Source organism: Pelophylax lessonae (assembly GCF_965119305.1).
Source record: "Pelophylax lessonae genome assembly, chromosome: 4".
In the NCBI taxonomy this organism is placed as follows: Eukaryota; Metazoa; Chordata; class Amphibia; order Anura; family Ranidae; genus Pelophylax; species Pelophylax lessonae.
In genome coordinates, this window is record NC_138771.1 from 152,566,227 (window position 1) to 152,579,817 (window position 13,591).

A 13,591-nucleotide genomic window follows, 5' to 3' on the forward strand; every position below is an offset into this window, starting at 1 on the left:
GGGCAACACCAAGGGCCAGATTTCTGCCTTGGCCATATTTTTCCAAAGGCCATTGGCGGCGAAGTCTTTGGTTCACACCTTTTGTGCAGGGAGTTCGCCATCTGGCTCCTCTGGTGCAATCCCTGGTACCTCCCGTGGGATCTAAATTTGGTACTGTCGGTGCTTTAAAAGCCTTCTTTTGAAAACATTTGTGAACTTCCTTTGCTCACTCTGTCGCAGAAGGTGGTCTTTTTGGTTGCTATTACTTCTGCGCATATGGTGTCGGAGTTGGCTGCATTGTCCTGTCGGTCACCTTACCTGATGGTTCACAGAGACAAAGTAGTGTTACGACCCTGTCGGGCGTTCCTTCCTAAGGTTGTCTCGGGGTTTAATTTGAATGAAGATATTGTGTTGCCGTCCTTAAGTCCTAAAACATCCTAAAGCAATTGCTATACCTTCCTTGGATGTAGTGGGCAATTTGGGTGTACCTGGCAGTGACTGGGTCGATTCGGAAATCCGATTCTTTGTTCTTACGGATGGACCTCGTAAGGGGTGGGCCACATCTTCTGCGACGATTTCCAGATGGATCAGGCAGATGGTGGTGCAGGCCGATTCTATTAAGGGTCAGGTTCCCCCTTTCCCTGTCAAGGCGCATTCTACGAGGGCGGGTTAGTGCCTCCTGGACCTTCCGTCATCAGTGGTTCAGGTGTGCAAGGTGGCTACGTGGTCGTCTGTACACACATTAACAAAGTTTTATAAGGTGGATGTACTTGCATCTTCGGATGCTGCTTTTGGCCGCAAACTTTTGCAGGCTGTGGTTGCAGAGGCTCCCGCCTCTTGAGGGTGTACTTTTTTCTTGGTGGTGAGCTCCAGTTGTTCCTGGTGGGCTGTGTTTTTAGACTTGTTGGGAATTGTATGTATTGTGTTTTTTCCCACCCCTCATGATACTGCATTGGGACATCCTAAAGCTGGATACACACTATCCAACTTTTGTGGTTAGATTTCCTTCAGATTTACCTTTTCTATGTAGTGCAAGGGCCTGCCACATTGCATACAAATTCAAAGTGTTTAGGTTTGACCTCCTATTATAATGTTTTGGTAAGTCTAAAGGAAAAAGTCTTCAGAAAATCTTATAGTGTGTATGGCCCATAAGGGTCTAGAAGTCATGGAGCTGTGTCCATCGTTTTCTCTGAGGTTCACTGACGGACACTGCACCTGCCCCTCTGTTGGGTTGAGTTATGTATTCTTCAGACACTGCTTGTTAACCGAAGTCCTATAGCAGGAAGTGATGGTATACTCCCTGGGACTGCCTCAGGGGCGTAGCCAAAATAGTTCCTGCCTAGTCCTACTCCTGAAGAGAGAGCAGTATAAGCCCAAGGGTCTAGAAGATCTGGAGCTGTTTGTCAGTGAACCTCAGTGAAATAATAATTTTACTGTAAGACAAAAATCCAGTTTTTGTTGCTTTGCAGCCAGAAATGAAGACACGGTTTTTGTTTTCATCCAGATGTATTTACTCAGTGTAACTTATAAAAGTCCAAGTGAAAGCTATAAAGCCAACATGTCAGCAAAAAAAAAAAAAAAAATTCAAAAACAATCACTGGGTTGGAAAAAGGATTCTCCCCCTTCTAAAAATTGTAAACTCAGTCAGGTGTAGCTAATCACATTCTCAATGGCACACAAAGCCATTTAACTTTAAACTGTGATCATTTTGATTAGCTCAGCATGAAAAAACTGAAGCAAACAATCAACTATGGGGGGCTAGGCACTTTTAAAAGATCTATGGGATAAAGGTGTGGACAGGAACAAGTAAGCAGATGGATACAAATTTTTTTTTTTTAAACGCTTTATCAATGCCTTGAAGCACAGTGATGTCTATTAGGAAGTGGAAGTTATTTGATACAACACAGACCCTGCCTGGATCAGGACGTCGCTCCAAACTGGATAAAAGAGCCAGGAGGGAACTGGTCAGAGAGGCTACCAAGAGGCCTACAGCAACTCTGAAGCAACTGTGGGAATTCATGACAAAGAGTGGTCATTATGTTCATGTGACAACCGTAGCACAAATTCTCCACAATTGTGGCTTGTATGGGAGGGTTCCAAGAAAAAAAGCCGCCACTCAAGAAAGGCCATATGCAGTCACGACTGAGCTTTGCCAAAAATGCACCTTGAAGATTCTGAGGCCATGTGGAAAAAGGTGTTATGGTCAGATGAGACTAAAAATGTAATTTCTCTTACGTCCTCCGACAGTCGCCGCCTCTTCATATTCGTCACAATGGGGGTAATTGACCTTTGCTCCGTAGGAGTAGCTAGGCAACAGAATGTCAATATTAAAGCTTTTAGCATATCCCACCCCCAGGGGGTGGTCCCCTCAGTCAATCCCCTCCTGCTTCCTGTATCCTTACCTCAGTTTCATTGTCTAGCTATCAGGAGTAGCAGGCTGTTTCTGTGCTGGGGCTTTTTGTCTCAGCCTTTATCTTCTTTTTGATTTTATTTGAGTGTTTTTCTCTCTCTTTACTTAGCTGTTAATTTTTTCAGCATTAGTTAGTTCTTCTGATGAAGAGGATCGTGCGGGCTGGGTCTCGGGCTGGCCCCCCTGGTCGCAGGTTGTGGGCCAGTGGCTTCCCAGCCTGCCATCGAGCGTTCAGTCAGGTTTTTTTCCTGACATGTGTGAACGACCCATCCCTGTTCGCTGCAGGGATGCTGCGGTGAGGTGGCTACCTCGCTGGACGCCATGCGGTTTCGCACCGCAGTTCTACTGCGTCCTGGCTGCGACTCTCCCTTTCCTCTGTGCAGCAGCTTGATCGCTTGTGCGGGCTCCCCACGCCGTTCAGAAGGTAAGTGTACTCTGTGTGGGGACCTGTCTGTTTAGTGGGTGTCAGTCTGGGACTGTGTAACCCTGCATTTCTGTACACACTATTGGGCTCCCTGTCTGGTTTGCTGCTTTCTGTGGGCTGCAAGGAGGGGGGCTATCCTGCACTGTTCTGTGTTACAGGCTGTGTGCTTTTCTGTGTGACATGCTGTATGCTGTGGGGCATGATGTGAGACATGTTTGTGCATACATGCGGCGGCCGCTGCTGCGGTCCGCCATTTTTTTTATTACTGCAGGCGTATGATGGCCATTACTGTATGATGAGAGCGGCGTTTTTGGCGCCAAGCGCCTCCATTTTGGGCGGCGATCGCTCAGGCCACATGTCAGCGCTGCATGCTCTGCCTTTGCAGTCCCCCACCGGCAGCCATGTTTGTGGAGCCTTCCATAGGCTTTATAGGAGCGGTCTGTATTGCATCACTTCCTTTACCCTGAGAACAGCGATCGGTGCAGCAGCCTGAGTGGTCCCTCCAGGTTTATCTTCCTTATTCCTGTATTCCTTGCCTAAGTTTTGTACTTCTCCCTGTGGGGGTCGGTGTGTGCTGTGTGTGCGGTGGGCTACGCTCGCCGCGATCTTAAAGGGGCAGTACCCCTTTTTTTCCTGCAAACATTTGGGGCATGGATTCTCAGGAAAGCAAATTTCCTCCCTCAGTGGGGGGCCAAGGGTCTGCTGCTTCCCCCGAGGGGGGCGATTTGGCTACCATTGTGGCTAACCTAGCTGCTCAGGTGCAGATGCTTGTGGCTGCTCAATCCACAAAACGGCCCAGAGTTTCAATTTCCTCTGATTCAGAGGGCGATGGTGATGGGGCTGCTTTGGCTGGGGTCCCCTTATCGGGGTCCCGTTTGTCCCTGGACCTTGTAGGGTCGGAAGGGGAGGCAGAGGTTGAAGGGGTTGATGATTCTCCCCCTGGCTCGTCTGAAGAGCTTGCAATCATGGATGAATTGGTTGCTTCTATCAAACAAACACTGCATTTGCAGGATGAACCATGTCCTCCTGCCGTCCTGGCCTCCTATGGGACGCAGCGGAGGCGCAAATCATCGCAGGTTTTTCCTTGCACTGAGGATTTTCAGCGCGGTGTTAGTGAACAATGGCGCAATATAAAGAAGCCTTTTGCTGTGCCAAGTAGGTTCAAGCTGCGTTATCCCTTCACACCCGCCACGGATGAACGTTGGTGTGTGCCGCCTCCGGTGGATCACGCGGTGGCAGTTTTGAATAAATCTACTGCGATTCCGGCGGAGGATACCCCGGTGTTCCGGGATCCCACGGACAGGAGACTGGAGTCTCTTGCCCGCCATACTTACTCGGTTACCGGTTCCCTGCTAAAAGCTATTTTTGCTTCCCTTATGGCAGCTCAGGCTGTCGCGGATTGGACGCAGGTGCTCAGGTGCGTCCTGGTGGCTGATTCTGCCCCGCCGACAACGTTGGCTATGGTGGATCAAATTCATCAGGGTGTCATGTATTTGTGTGATGCGGACTTAGATATAGTCCCTTTGGCTGCACGTGTGCACAGCGTGGCGGTGTTGACACGCCGCTTGATTTGGCTGAAATGTTGGTCTGTGGACCAATCTTCTCGCAAAACTTTAGCTAATCTACCTTATACGGGATCTCGCCTTTTTGGCGACTCCTTGGATACGCTGATAAAGGGGTGCCCCAGTCTCACAAGGCTAAGGTTGCTCAAGGTAAGAAGCATGCTTCGTTTAGACCCTCTCGGGGGCCTTTCGTGCCTTTCGGTCGCACTATAAGGGCAAACCCTTCAAAGGTCAAGGCTCCCAAAAGAAGCCGTGGACAGGTAAGCAGAAGTCCGGCCAGTCTGGGTCCGCTGCCCATAACAATGCGGCCTGAAGGGGCGCCCTCACCCAGTTCTGGGGTGGGGGGATGTTTGCTCGGTTTTCTTCAACCCTGGCTGGCCCGCGTTCGGGACAGGTGGGTTCAGGAAATCGTTCGGTCCGGTTACAAGATTGAGTTTCTCTCTCGGCCGGCGAGCAGATTTTTTCCCTCAAATCTTCGACTGTCTCCGGAGCGCTTGCAGGATCTGCACCTGGCGGTGCGGGACCTGCGGGCTCAGGGAGTGGTGGTTCCGGTGCCTCATCGGGACAGATTTCGGGGGTTTTATTCAAATCTGTTCACTGTGCCCAGAAAGGAGGGCAAGGTACGTCCGATTCTGGACTTAAAAGCTCTGAACTGTTTTGTGCGGGTTCGCAAGTTCCGGATGGAATCCCTGCGCTCGGTGGTGGCTGCTCTAGTTCCGGGAGAATTCATGGCATCCATCGATTTGAAGGATGCGTACCTTCACATCCCCATTTTCGAGGGTCACCAGAGGTACCTTCGATTCGCCATTGCGGAGGATCATTACCAATTCGTGGCGCTGCCTTTTGGTCTCGCTTCGGCTCCGCGGGTGTTCACCAAGGTGCTTGCACCGGTTCTGGCTTTATTGAGAGCCCAGGGCATCTCGGTCCTGGGGTATCTGGACGACATTCTGGTTCGGTCTGCGACCAGTTAGGGTCTGGTGACAGACCTGTCCGTCACGATGCAAACTCTACAGGAGTTTGGTTGGACGATAAACTTTCCAAAATCGACGCTGTGCCCGTCGGTTCGTCTTCCCTACCTGGGAATGATCCTGGACTCTGTTCAGGCGAAGGTCTTCCTGCCGGAAGACAAGCTCAGGACACTTCAGGAAGAAGTCAGGTCCCTCAGGGACGTTCCGTGCTCGTCCCTCCGGATGGGCATGAGGTGTCTGGGATTGATGGTCTCGGCTTTCGAGGCGATTCCCTTCGCCCAGTTTCACACGAGGGGTCTCCAAGCGGAGATCCTGTCCAGGTGGGACGGGCGAACACAATCTCTGGATCTTCAGATCTCGTTGAGTCCTCGCACCAGAAGGGATCTTCTGTGGTGGCTACAGTCCCCGGCTGTGTCGGGGGGCAAGTCTTTTCGCCCTCTTTCGTGGACGGTGATCACCACGGATGCCAGCCTGTCGGGCTGGGGTGGTGTTCTGGGCGTTCTGTCCGCCCAGGGTACTTGGTCGGAGGGGGAATCCTCCCTTCTGATCAACATTCTGGAATTACGGGCGATAAATCTCTGCCTTTGACGTTGGACGGACAGGCTTCAGGGCCGTCCGGTTCGGGTGCAGACGGACAATGCCACAGCGGTGGCCTACATCAACCACCAAGGGGGCACCAGGAGTGCCCGAGTGGCTTGGGAGGTGGCCGACATTCTGTCTTGGGCCGAGACGCACGTCCCGGCGATCACGGCAGTTCACATTCCGGGGGTGGAGGACTGGCAGGCGGATTATCTGAGTCGCCAGACCCTGGACCAGGGGGAATTATCGCTCCACCCGGATGTCTTCCAGATGTTGTGCGCGAAGTGGGGTCTTCCAGATGTGGACCTGTTCACGTCTCGTCTGAACAACAAGGTGGGAAGGTTCGTGGCAAGGACGTGCGATCCTCGGGCAGACGCGTCGGGCGCATTGGTGGCTCCGTGGCATCAGTATCGACTGATGTATGCATTCCCACCGATTCAGCTACTATCCAGGTTCCTTCGCAGGTTGTCCTCGGAACCGCTCACGGTGATTCTGGTGGCGCCAGACTGGCCTCGCCGGTCTTGGTACGCAGACCTCGTGAATCTGGCAGTCGACGCTCCATGGCGTCTGCCTCTTCGAGAAGATCTTCTGTCTCAAGGACCGATATTCCATCCTGCTTTACAGTCGCTGGCTTTGACGGCCTGGCTGTTGAAACTGAGGTCCTGAAGGATAGGGGTCTCTGCCCTGAGGTCATTCACACTTTGATCAACGCTAGAAAGACCTCTTCGGGGAAGGTTTACTACCGTACTTGGAAGGCCTATTTTGCCTGGTGTGAGTCCAGGGGGTTTTCCCCTCGCTCGTACTCGGTGTCTAGGGTGTTGTCTTTCCTTCAAACGGGTGTGGACCAGCGTTTGGCGTTGGCCACGATTAAGGGTCTGATTTCTGCGCTGGCTGTTCTTTCAACGCCCTGTGGCGTCTAATTCTTTGGTTAGCACCTTTGTTCAAGGGGTGCGACACCTGGTCCCTCCTAGGAGGGAGCCTTTGCCTCCATGGGACTTGAACCTCGTTCTGTCCGTGTTGCAACATGCTCCCTTTGAAAAGATCAGGGAGATCTCGTTGCCTCTGTTGTCCAAGAAGGTCGCTTTTTTGGGGGCGATCACTTCGGCTCGCAGAGTGTCGGAGCTGGCAGCCTTGTCCTGCAGGTCTCCGTATTTGGTGATTTACTTGGATAAGGTGGTCTTGTGACCTAACCCTTCTTTTCTCCCGAAGAGGATCTCGGAATTTCATCTCAATGAGGACATTGTCTTGCCTTCGCTTTGCGCGAAGCCTAAACATCCAAAGGAGGTAGATTTACACTCCTTGGATGTTGTTCGGGCGATCAGTGTTTACCTTTCGTCGACTAAATCTTTTTGCAAGACGGATTCTCTATTTGTCCTTCCAGAGGGGCCTCGGAAGGGAATGGCGGCGTCGGCTCCTACCATCGCCAAATGGATCAGACCGTTGAACAGGCATATGTTTTGCAGGGAAAGGTTCCCCCTATGCCTGTGAAGGCGCACTCTACCAGATCTCTGAGTACGTCTTGGGCCTGTCATCATCGGGCTTCTGTGGCTCAGGTGTGTAAGGCGGCGACTTGGTCGTCCGTTCACACCTTCTCAAAGTTCTACAAAGTGAATGTTCAGGCATCGGCAGATGCTTCCTTTGGCCGCAAGGTTCTTAGTGCGGCAGTGCCTTAGGGTCCCTTATTTTTGGGCCCTTGGCTATTTTGAGATGTGTTTTTTGTCCCTAGGTTATTTGTTTTTCCTGGGTTGTTGCTCTTGTTGAGCAAGTTTTTTTCATGCTGCCCAGCTGGTTTCCTTCCTTTGGTAAGGTTCCTTTTTTTCTGCTGTGGATACTGCGTTGCCTTAGGCGCGGCTGCGTTTCCCACCCCTCATGTTTGCACTGCTTTGGGACGTCCCCATTGTGACGAATATGAAGAGGCGGCGACTGTCGGAGGACGTAAGAGAAAACTGAATTTTTGTAAAATCTTACCTGTAAAATTCCTTTCTCTGAGTCCTCCGACAGTCGCCGCCCCTGCCCCTCTTTTGGGGTTTGTTATGTACTCTACTGCTATACTACTGAAACTGAGGTATGGATACAGGAAGCAGGAGGGTATTGACTGATGCGACCACCCCCTGGGGGTGGGATATGCTAAAAGCTTTAATATTGACATATTCTGTTGCCTAGCTACTCCTACGGAGCAAAGGTCAATTACCCCCATTGTGACGAATATGAAGAGGCGGCGACTGTCGGAGGACTCGGAGAAAGGAATTTTACAGGTAAGATTTTACAAAAATTCCGTTTTTCTCTATTGTCCATTGACAGACGCAGCCTCATCCTCATGAGCTGTGTGGGTTATGCTGTTCCCTGCAGGAGTAGTCTAGGCAGTACATTAGTACAAAGTTTTACATTTACACTCCCACGGGGCTGTCCCTCCGGACATAACCCTCATAGACACAGCCCAGCACATCAGTTTAGTTGCAAGCAGTGAAGACAAAAAAACCCATCCCTAAGGGTCCTTTCACACGGGGCGGACCGTATGTCCGTTTTTTCATCCCATTCTTTTGCGGATGAAGAACGGACATGATGCATGTCAACGGGATTGCGGATGTCAGCAGATGGTCATCCGCTGACATCTGATTTGCGTCCGTTCCGATCAGTTCCCGTTTTTTGGAACGTAAGATAACCCTATTTTTCTTCCGTTTTATAAAAACGGAACGGACGCAAAAACAGATGTCAGCGGTGTCAACCGCTGACATCCGCAATCCCATAGACATGCATTATCTCCGTTTATTATCCCCGCAAATGGATGGGATGATAAACGGACATAGGGACCGAATGACACAAGTGTTACCCGTGTCCGTAAAAAAAAAGTGCCGGAGCAGATCAAAAAACGGTCCGCCCGGTGTGGAAGGACCCTAACAGAGGGGCGGGTGCTGCGTCTGTCAATGCACATCAGAGAAAAAGATTTTACGGTAAGATGTTACAAAAATCTAATTTTCTCTATCGTGCAGTGTGACCTTACATTCATATAAGATCACTTCCTGTGCTCTGTTTCCTGCTGCTGGCCAATGTAATTTCTTGTCTCTTTCTCCGTGCTGTGGTAACGTTCAGGAGGTCTTTTCTCTGAGGTGGTACAGTACTAGGGTCCTTGCGGACATATCCCTGCACACTCTGCCTTTAGTATAGTTTAGAGGGGGACTCTGTTGACCACTGCTACCTGACGCTCTTAAAGCGACAGAACTTTGTTTTTTTTGTAACTTGCAAAATGGAGTCCCAGACTGTGAACTCACCCTCACACCCACTCTGTGCGATTCCCGGACAGTCCGGATCGCAGTCGCTGGCCGCGATTTCAGCATCTCTGGAAAGCCTGGTGACAAAAGTTGATTTAGTCATGAAAAAGGTTGATAGCCGAAAACAGCCGCTGCTTTCCCCATCTTTGGGGGTGTCCTCTGATTCAGAGACTGAGGTTGCCCCGCATGCTCCCTTACCTGAGGGGTTGCTGTCCTCCCAGTCAGATGGTGAAGAGGACCTTTCCTCTTCGGCTGCAGCGCAGGAACGTGCTTTAGTGGAAGCAATGATTATTTCGTACGGAAACTTTACAATTGGCTGATGAGCCCACACAGGCAGGGACACAGGTGGCTTTTGGCTCCCAAAAAGTCTCGGAAATCTGGCAAGGTTTTCCCTTGTTCCGACACTTTTCTCGATATTGTGAATGTTCAATGGCGACGCGTTAAGCACGCGCTAGTGGTGCCAAAATGCTTTAAACCGCGGTACTCTTTTGCTGCAAAGGTTTCCAACCGTTGGACGGTGCCTCCTAAAGTGGACCATCCTGTCTCCAGATGAAAAAAATCTACCCCTGTGCCTGTGGAAGATTCTCCTGTCTATGGATCCGGTGGACAGGCGGGTGGAATCCCTTTCCTGCCATCTTCACGTGCTGGCAGGTTCCATTTGAAACCGTTGTTTGTGTCTGTTTTAGTCTCACAGACAGTGACAGAATGGATTAGGGGTTTGTGGGGGTCTTTGGACCCTGCCACTATTCCCCCAGAACAGCTGGAGCTTTTGGACCCAGGTAATCCAGGCCCTGGTGTTCCTGTGTGATGCGTCTATAGATGTGGCTCCTCTGGTGGCCAAGGTTTTGGCTGTGGTAATCGCCATGAGACGCATGGTTTGGCTGTATATGCTAAAAGATTTAAAATAATCCACAGAAATTCACACATGATCTAGAATATGGAAGTGAGAGCAGAAACTACACTCAAAAACAATTAAGTGGTTCTTGTATTTTTTCATAACTCTACACCTTTGTTTAATACCTGTGTCATATGTAAGTCACTAATATAAATGCTGCCTAAAACCACCACCTGGCTGTAAAATCAACTGCCTGCTATGTTCCATATTGCACTTGACTACTACCAACTCCCCCCTTTCTAGGTGGCACTGGGGAAATCGGCATCACACAATTCAAGGGAATATCTAAAAGAACATCTAAAGAGCATAAGCAGAAGAACATCGTAGTCCAGGAGGGTAGAGTTGCATGCCCACATATGAGAAAACTGGGTTTGACGTCTACGAGAGGTACAGTGACCTCAAGAATCAGCTCACTGGGACGCTTGTTGCCTCCCCCTCCAAGAGGGTTGATTGGTTCTTTCTCAGTGCGATCTGCCCCTAGGGGCTCCCGACTTGGGATCTGAGGTGACTGTGACGGTCATCCAGTTCAGTACTTAAATCAGATCCATTTCCGCAAAGGCAAAAAGATATGGGAGATTATCCTTCCGGACAATGGGGTGGAACAGACTTCCCCATTTATAGGTTAGTCCCAACTCACTTAGCTGCTCATGCAAGTGTTTGAGAGTCTTGCGCTTCTGCAGAGTCTTTCTGGAGACATCAGGCAGAAGATCAACTGCAGTGCCATCAAATTTCAGCACCCCCACAAGCCAGGCCCTATCTTTCCTTCTATTCTTTTGAAGTGCACTGTTTTTCTTCTTTTTTTTTTTTCTCCAGTTTTAGGTTTGCAGTAATTTACCGGCCTCCCTCCCAGCCCAATGTCATGCTTTCTCGATGACTTTCCTGCATGGCTACCTTACTTTCTCTCCTCTGAAGTACCCGCCATCATCCTCGATTCTGTTTTTTTTTTTTTTTTTTTTAAATACTCTTTATTACAGAATTTATCAACAACTGTATACAATATGTATCTCCTTACATACCCAAAACAAATATATCTTGGGCTCCCAAAGGGATCCCATCATTCACAACTATACAGCTAAAGAAGAAAATAACAAACATATACAGTGGGTACGGAAAGTATTCAGACCCCCTTAAATTTTTCACTCTTTGTTATATTGCAGCCATTTGCTAAAATCATTTAAGTTCATTCTTCTTCCTCATGAATGTACACATAGCACCCCATACTGACAGAAAAACACAGAATTGTTGACATTGTTGCAGATTTATTAAAAAAGAAAAACTGAAATATCACATGGTCCTAAGTATTCAGACCCTTTGCTGTGACACTCATATATTTAACTCAGGTGCTTTCCATTTCTTCTGATCATCCTTGAGATGGTTCTACACCTTCATTTGAGTCCAGCTGTGTTTGATTATACTGATTGGACTTGATTAGGAAAGCCACACACCTGTCTATATAAGACCTTCCAGATCACAATGCATGTCAGAGCAAATGAGAATCATGAGGTCAAAGGAACTGCCTAAAGAGCTCAGAGACAGAATTGTGGCAAGGCACAGATCTGGCCAAGGTTACAAAAAGATTTCTGCTGCACTTAAGGTTCCTAAGAGCACAGTGGCCTCCATAATCCTCAAATGGAAGACGTTTGGGACGACCAGAACCCTTCCTAAAGCTGGCCGTCCGGCCAAACTGAGCTATCGGGGGAGAAGAGCCTTGGTGAGAGAGGTAAAGAAGAACCCAAAGATCACTGTGGCTGAGCTCCAGAGATGCAGTCAGGAGATGGGAGAAAGTTGTAGAAAGTCAACCATCACTGCAGCCCTCCACCAGTCGGGGCTTTATGGCAGAGTGGCCAGACGGAAGCCTCTCCTCAGTGTAAGACACATGAAAGCCCGCATGGAGTTTGCTAAAAAACACCTGAAGGACTCCAAGATGGTGAGAAATAAGATTCTCTGGTCTGATGAGACCAAAATAGAACTTTTTGGCCTTAATTCTAAGCGGTATGTGTGGAGAAAACCAGGCACTGCTCATCACCTGTCCAATACAGTCCCAACAGTGAAGCATGGTGGTGGCAGCATCATGCTGTGGGGGTGTTTTCCAGTTGCAGGGACAGGACGACTGGTTGCAATCAAGGGAAAGATGAATGTGGCCAAGTACAGGGATATCCTGGACAAAAACCTTCTCCAGACTGCTCTGGACCTCAGACTGGGCCGAAGGTTTACCTTCCAACAAGACAATGACCCTAAGCACACAGCTAAAATAACGAAGGAGTGGCTTCACAACAACTCCGTGACTGTTCTTGAATGGCCCAGCCAGAGCCCTGACTTAAACCCAATTGAGCATCTCTGGAGAGACCTAAAAATGGCTGTCCACCAACGTTTACCATCCAACCTGACAGAACTGGAGAGGATCTGCAAGGAGGAATGGCAGAGGATCCCCAAATCCAGGTGTGAAAGACTTGTTGCATCTTTCCCAAAAAGACTCCTGGCTGTATTAGATCAAAAGGGGGCTTCTACTAAATACTGAGCAAAGGGTCTGAATACTTAGGACCATGTGATATTTCAGTTTTTCTTTTTTAATAAATCTGCAACAATGTCAACAATTCTGTGTTTTTCTGTCAGTATGGGGTGCTATGTGTACATTCATGAGGAAGAAGAATGAACCTAAATGATTTTAGCAAATGGCTGCAATATAACAAAGAGTGAAAAATTTAAGGGGGTCTGAATACTTTCCGTACCCACTGTATATCCAGCACGATATCTGTAATATTCTGACCTTTTTAATACTGTCCACCAAACATTAATCTTACACCTTCCATTCGTGTTTCCCTCTTATTGTCTTTCTCCCTTATCTAAAGTAACATTAGCATTTATCCATACATACCAAATTTTATGATATTTTTTTTTATTACTCCTTTATGCTCATACTTTATCTTTTCATATGGTATAATTTGAATCCAATGATTTACTGACGGTGGTGTTGCTTGCAACCATTTTACTGCTATTTGTTTCCTTGCCAAAAATATTGTTTAAGATAGTAATATCTTATTATAACTCAGCTATATTTCCTCCTCCGACAACTCCAATAAACATATCATAGCAGTATATGGAATTGATCTAGTCAACACTGTCGACAAGATCTCCATCACTTGCCTCCAAAACTCTAAGGTAAATTCACAGTGCCACATCAGATGTAAAAAGTCTGCCCCCTCTTGGTGACATCTCTTACAATCTGATGTGGCTCTGCGCCCCATTCCATATAATCTACTTGGGCTAAGATATACCTTATGATGAATCATATATCTTTGGATTAATCTATAATTAGCTGCTGGCGACACATGTCAAATGTATAGAGCAAATCTCTTCCTATTTTTCATCTGTCATTCGGGATAATCTCCTACCATTTACCTCTTACTCTCAAAATATTTCTGCCCACCTTTGCACTGGACTAGGTATGAATAAAGTGTGGATATTAATCACTTTGAGCCCTGTGATTTCATCACACCAATAAGAG